Raw genomic sequence first — 7,591 nt, 5'->3', positions numbered from 1 at the left:
AGTTTTCTGAATGTTGAGCTTTAAGCCAACTTTTTCACTCTCCTCTTTTATCAAGAGGCTGTTCAGTTCTTCTTTGCTTTCTGCCATGAGAGTGGTGTCATCTGCATATCTGAAGTTATTGATATTTCTCCCTGCAATCTTGATTCCAGCCTGTGTTTCATTTTGGCATTTCACATGGTGCACCCTGCATATAAGTTAAAGAAGCAGGGTGACAATATGCAGCCTTGATGTACTCCTTTCCTGATTTGCAACTAGTCTGTTGTTCCATGTCCAGTACTAACTGTTGCTTCTTGACCTGCAAACAGATTTCTCAGGAGGCAGGTCAGGTAGTCTGGTATTCCCATCCCTTTCAGAATTTTCCACAGTTTGTTGTGATCCACACAGTCAAAGGCTTTGGCGTAGTCAATAAAGCAGAAATAGATGTTTTTCTGGAACTCTCTTGCTTTTTGATGATCCATTGGATGTTGGCAATCTGATCTCTGGTTCCTCTGCCTTTTCTAGATTCAGCTTGAACATCTGGAAGTTCATGGTTCACGTATTGGTGAAGGCTGGCTTGGAGAATTTTGAGCATTACTTTGCTAGTGTGTGAGATAAGTGCAACTGTGTGGTAGTTTGAGCATTCTTTGCATTGCCTTTGTCTGGGATTGGAATGAAACCTGACCTTTTCCAGTCCTGTGGCCACTGCTAAGTTTTCCAAATTTGCTGGCATATTGAGTGCAGCACTTTCACACCATCATCTTTTAGGATTTGAAGTAGCTCAACTGGAATTCCATCACCTCCACTAGCTTTGTTCGTAGTGATGCTTCCTAAGGCCCACTTGACTTCTCATTCCAGGATGTCAGGCTCTAGGTGAGTGATCAGACCATCCATGGTTATCTGGGTCATAAGATATTTTTTGTATAGTTCTTCTGTGTTTTCTTGTCACTTCTTCTTAATATCTTCTGCTTCTGTTAGGTCCATACCATTTCTGTCCTTTATTGTGCCCATCTTTGCATGAAACTTTCCCATTTGTATCTCTAATTTTGTTAAAGCAATCTCTAGTCTTTCCCATTCTATTGTTTTCCTCTATTTCTTTGCATTGATCACTGGAAAGGCTTTCTTATCTCTCTTTGCTATTCTTTGGAACTCTGTATTCAAATGGGTATATCTTTCCTTTTCTCCTTTGCCTTTTGCTTCTCTTCTTTTCTCAGCTATTTGTAAGGCCTCCTCAGACAACCATTTTGCCTTTTTGCATTTCTTTTTCCTGGGGATAGTCTTGATCACTGCCTCCTGTACAATGTCAAGAACCTCTGTCCATAGTTCTTCAGGCACTCTATCAGATCTAATCCCTTGAATCTATTCGTCACTTCCACTGTATAAATCATAAGGGATTTAATTTAGGTCATACCTGAATTGTCTAATGGTTTTCCATACTTTCTTCAATTTAAGTCTGAATTTTGCAATAACTTTATATGGCTGAAGAATACATTTTCTTTATTAAGGTTAATCTTCTTACACTAATCTGCTTCTGTTCACTACTTACTAAAGTGGGCAAAAATGAAATGCAAGGAATATGCTATCCAAATAAAAGCCTGATTTCTATGGCAGTGATCTGAGACATAGGCCATGTTTGTGAGGAAATGTTGCTATATTTAAAAAATCCTAAAATTTTACATCATTCTATTTTGCTTTTTGCTTTTTCGGTTCTCCAGTATATCTCAAACATTATGAATGAAAGTGGCTATTAAGGTTTATATTGTGGTAAATTTAAATTTCAGTAAAGTTCAGCTTTTTAATACTCCTTTCTCTATGTCGCTCATGCTCATACTTAGTCAGTCCAATTGTGCTGGACTCTTTGCAACCCCTTGGACTGCAGCCCATCAGGCTTCTCTGTCCATGGGATTTTTCAGTCAAGAATATTGGATCCAGTTGCCATTCCCTCCTCCAGGGTATCCCAGGGATTGAGCCCATGTCTTCTGTGTCTCCTGCATTGCAGGTGGATTATTACCAGCTGAGCCATCGTGAAAGCTTGCTATGCTATAGAAGATCCGCCTCTGTGTGTGTGTGTGTGTGAGTCACTCAGTCATGTCTGATTCTTTGTGACCCCATGGACTGAAGCGCCACCTGACTCCTCTCTCCACAGAATTCTCAAGTAAGAATACTGGAGTGGGTTGCCATTCCCTTCTCGAGAGTATCTTCCTGACCCAGGGATTGAACCCAGGTTTCCTGCATTGTAGGCAAATTCTTTACCATCTGAGTCACCATGAAAACCAGAGTGACCTGCTATGCCATAGAGAACAACTGGAAAAAACAAAACCCACTTCTCAAGAGTATCAGCACATCCTCTTCTATATCAGGTTCAATCATGCCCTCTTGTGTCTAAGTGAGGAATGGCAGCTCCAACTTTAAATCGAAATAAAAGGAACTCTATGACTGAGCGACTTCACTTTCACTTTTCACTTTCACGCATTGGAGAAGGAAATGGCAACCCACTCCAGTGTTCTTGCCTGGAGAATCCCAGGGACGGCGGAGCCTGGTGGGCCGCCGTCTATGGGGTCGCACAGAGTCGGACACGACTGAAGCGACTTAGCAGCAGCATACACTTGCTATGTGCCAGGTGCTAGGCTGGGTGTTGAGTTTACCTGTGTGGACAAGACTTATAAAGTCCCTATCCTCACGGAGATTATTTAGAACTTTAGTTATGATAAAATTTTACAGTCCATGTAAACATCTCTGCATGAAGATTAAGCATTTCATTACATAGTACAACTAGTTTTATCAGCTTAAAAAAAATTGCCACTAATTTCTTTAGTCTACAATCTTAAATCACTGATTCATCTTACACCTAAACTTTTCTCCTTAACTTCTAGTGGTAGAAATTTCATAATACACTGATTTAGTTATATAGCTATTATTTACAAAGATATAACCTCAATACAATGATGCTGTGATGTTTAATTCCAAAGCTCTTATTTAATCTTGGTGTTAGTTGTCATTGAGAAGCCTCTGAAGCTATAATTTCATAGTTTATAATCCCAGGACAATTTCCCCTATTAAATTATAGACAAGAGTGCTTTAGTCTATGTTATTAAAATTAAAATTCCCTAAATCTTATTATATATTCTTACATCTGCAATTTTATGATTCTTATGTAAAGAATTCTGAAAATCTCAGAACTTACATAAGTTTCTCAAATTATACAGCTTAGTTTTTGTGGTTTTCAAAACAAAAGTTGTTTTAATTTCAAGAAACGGCAACTTGACTGTGGTTGCTGCAGACAGATGAGAAATCTCATGGCGCAGAATGAAACCTTCTATAACAAAAGTAAATAAGATACAATATAAACCATAGTAGGCAGATGCTGGAGAATTTGATTTCAATGAAACATTTAAATCAATGATCACTCATACTAGCATTTTAATCTTTTACACAGAGACCACTGTTTCACCCTTAACCATTAAATCACCGTATCTCTGTATCAGGAGGCTGTTTAAGTGTGATAACCATTGTGCATTTCTCATTTGACCAATTGCCCAACCTCTTTAATTTTTATTCTAAGAGTATTCTCTTATTCTTGCTCAGTGTTTGGCAGTTGGGAACCTCCAATTAAAGTTAGTCTTATGCATGGTGACTTTAACTCTTCCTCCAAGTATATCAAATGCTAAGCAATCATAAATAATCCTAAAATCTGATTTAAAACAAAGAGCCTGCTATGCAAAGGTAGCTTCAAGTTTCCCAGTCTTTCTTTATAGCCAACTGACTGAAAACCTCACCCACATTAAAAAGTTAAACCCCCCATTTATCTTCTCAGACTATGTAAGAAAATGAAATTAGAATACTCCCTAACATTATAAAAAATAATAATGGATTAAACACCTAAACATAAGGCCAGACAGCATAAAACTCATAAAGGAAAACATAATCAGAACACTCTGACATAAATCACAGCAAGATCTTTTTGATCCACCTCTTAGTGTAATGAGGATAAAAACAAAAATAAGCAAATGGGACCTAGTTAAACTTTTGCACAGCAAAGGAGACCATAAATAAAATGAAAAGACCCATGCCTAACCCACAGAATTTGAGAAAGTATTTGCAAATGAAGCAACCAACAAGGGACTGATCTCCAAAATACACAAACAGCTAATGCAAAGCTAGTGGAGGTGATGGCATTCCAAATCCTGAAAGATGATGCCGTGAAAGTGCTGCATTCGATATGCCAGCAAATTTAGAAACCTAGGCAGTAGCCACAGGATTGGAAAAGGTCAGTTTTCATTCCAATCCCAAACAAAGGCAATGCCAAAGAATGCTCCAACTACTGTACAGTTGCACTAATCTCACATTCTCTAAGCCAGGCTTCAACAGTATGCGAACCATTAACTTTCAGATGTTCAAGCTGGACTTAGAAAAGGCAGAGGAACCAGAGATCAAATTGCCAAAATCCATTGGACAATCAAAAAGCAAGAGAGTTCCAGAAAAATATCTACTTCTGTTTTATTGACTACGCCAAAGCCTTTGTGGGATCACAACAAACTGTGGAAAATTCCTATAAGAGATGGGAATACCAGACCACCTGACCTGCTTCCTGAGAAATCTGTATGCAGGTCAAGAAGCAACAGTTAGAACTGGACAAGGAACAACAGACTAGTTGCAAATCAGGAAAGGAGTACGTCAAGGCTGCATATCGTCACCCTGCTTCTTTAACTTGTATGCAGGGTACATCATGCGAAATGCCAGAATGAAGCACAAGCTGGAATTAGACTGCAGGGAGAAATATCAATAACTTCAGATATGCAGATGATACCACTCTCATGGCAGAAAGCAAATAAGAACTGAAGAGCCTCTTGATGAAAGAGGTGAGTGAAAAAGTTGGCTTAAAGCTCAACATTCAGAAAACTAAGAACATGGCATCTGGTCCCATCACTTCATGGCAAACAGATGGGGAAACAATGGAAACAGTAGGAGACTTTGTTTGGGCTCCAAAATCACTGCAGATGGTGACTGCAGCCATGAAATTAAAAGATACTTGTTCCTTGGAAGAAAAGCAGTGACCAATCCAGATAGCACATTAAAAAGCAGAGACATTATTTGCCAACAAATGTCCTTCTAGTCAAAGCTATGATTTTTCCAGTAGTCATGTATGGATTTAAGATTTGGAATATAAAGAAAGCTGAGTGCTGAAGAATTCATGCTTTTGAATTGTGGTGTTGGAGAAGACTCTTGAGAGTCCCTTGGACTGCAAGGAGATCCAACCAGTCCATCCTAAAGGATATCAGTCCTGAATATTCATTGGAAGGACTGATGCTGAAGCTGAAACTCCAATACTTTGGCCACCTGATGCGAAAAATGGACTCTTTGGAAAAGTCCCTGGTGCTGGGAAAGATTGAAGGCAAGAGGAGAAGCAGATGACAGAGGATGAGATGTTTGGATGGCATCACTGATTCGATGGACATGAGTTTGAGTAAGCTCAGGAGTTGGTGATGGACAGGGAAGCCTGGCATACTGCAGTCCCTGGGGTCACAAAGAGTCAGACACGACTGAGCGACTGAACTGAACTGAATGCAACTCAATATAAGAAAAAAAAAATCAAAACATGTGCAGAAGATCTAGATAGATATTTCTCCAAATAAGAATACAGATAGCCAAAAAACACATGAAAAGATATTCAACATCACTAATTATAAGAGAAATGCAAATTAAAACCACAGTGAGGTATCACCTCACATGTTTCAGAATTTCCATCATTAAAAAATCTACAAACAATGCTGGAGAGGGTATGGAGAAAAGGAAATTTTCCTACACTACTGGTGGGAAGCTGAAGTGGTACAATCATTATGGAGAACAGTATGGAGGTACCTTAAAAAAAACTAAATATAGAATTACTGTATGATCCAGCAGTCCCACTCCTGGCCATGTATTTGGAGAAAACCATAATTTGAAAAGATACATGCACTCCTTTGTTCACTGCAGCACTATTTACAATAGCCAAGACATGGAAGAAATCTAAATGTCCATCAACAGAAACAGAGGAGTAGATAAAGAAAATGTGGTGTATGTGTATACACACACATACACACACACACACATATACACAAACATGGTGGAGTATTACTTAGCCATAAAAAGACTGAGATAATGCTATTTGCAGCAACATGGATGGATCTAGAGTAAGTCAGACAAAGAAAGTAAGTCAGACAAAGTAAGTCAGAGACAAAGAAAGGCAAATATCATATGATATCACTTATATTTAGAATCTAAAAAATGGTACAAAATCAACTTATTTACAAAACAGAAATAGAGTCACAGGTGCAGAAAACAAACTTAGGTTATCTAGGGGATCGGTGGGGGAGGGATAGACTGTGAGGCTGGGACTGACATACACACACTACTGTACATAAAATAGATAATTAACAATAACCTGCCATAAACCTCAGGGAACTCTACTTATGCACTATAATGGCCCACATGGGAAAAGAATATTTTAAAAAACAGCAGTAAAGTCTCAGATGCAGAAAACAAATGTATGGTCACCAGGGGCTGGGGTGGGGTGGGACAAATTGGGAGACTGAAACTGACATATACACATTCTATATATAAAATAGGTAACTAATAAGAACCTTTGAGTGCAGGAGGAGAAGCAGACAGCAGAAGATGAGATGGCTGGATGGCATCACTGACTCAATGGACCTGTGTGTTGTGTTGTGTGTTAGTCGCTCAGTCGTGCCTGCCTCTTTGCGACCCCATGGACTGCAATCCACCAGGTTCCTCTGTCCATGAGATTTTCCAGGCAAGGATACTGGAGTGGGTTGCCATTTCCTTCTCCAGGGGATCTTCCCAACCCAGGGATCGAACCCAGGTCTCTTGCACTGCAGGCAAATTCTTTACTGACTGAGCTACAAGAGAAGTGCAATGGACCTGAGTTTTAGCCAACTCCAGGAGACAGTGAAGGACAGGGAAGCCTGGCATACTGCAATCTATGGGGTCACAAAGAGTTGGACATGATTTTGTCTAAATATCAGGACTAAAAAACAAGAACCTACTGTATAGCACAGGAACTCTACTCAGTAATCTGTAATGACCTATACGGGAAAAAAATCTAAAAAAGGGTGGATATATGCATATGTGTAACAGATTCGCTTTGCTGTATACCTAAAAACAACACAAAATTGTAAATCTACTCCAATAAAAAATATTTTTTAAAGTTTATTAAAAGCAAGGCCCAAGAGGGCATACTGTCTCTCAGTAGCTTAGCCATGTCCCAGAACAAAACCCAAATATTTTTAGAAAATAATAATATCCAGCACATGAAAAAGTAAAATACATGATATAAAAATAAATTGAAAATTATCAGAAATGCAAATGAGCAGAAAAATATGAACCATAATAAAGAGAAAAATGAATCAATTGAAAGACAGCCAGAAATAACACAAATAAGAGGCTTAGTAGGCAAGAACATTAAAAAGTTATCTATATTCTATATGGTCAAGATGTTAAAGGAAAGAATGAAGGTGTTAAGTAAAAACATAGAACCAAAAAACTCCAATCAAACTTTTGGAGGTGAAAACTATAGTGTTTGAGATGGAATATATCCTGTATTTTTATTAGGTCACAA

The sequence above is a fragment of the Ovis aries genome, chromosome 6 (genome assembly GCF_016772045.2).
Source record: "Ovis aries strain OAR_USU_Benz2616 breed Rambouillet chromosome 6, ARS-UI_Ramb_v3.0, whole genome shotgun sequence".
NCBI classification, from domain to species: domain Eukaryota; kingdom Metazoa; phylum Chordata; class Mammalia; order Artiodactyla; family Bovidae; genus Ovis; species Ovis aries.
Note: the sequence above shows the minus strand (reverse complement) of the source record.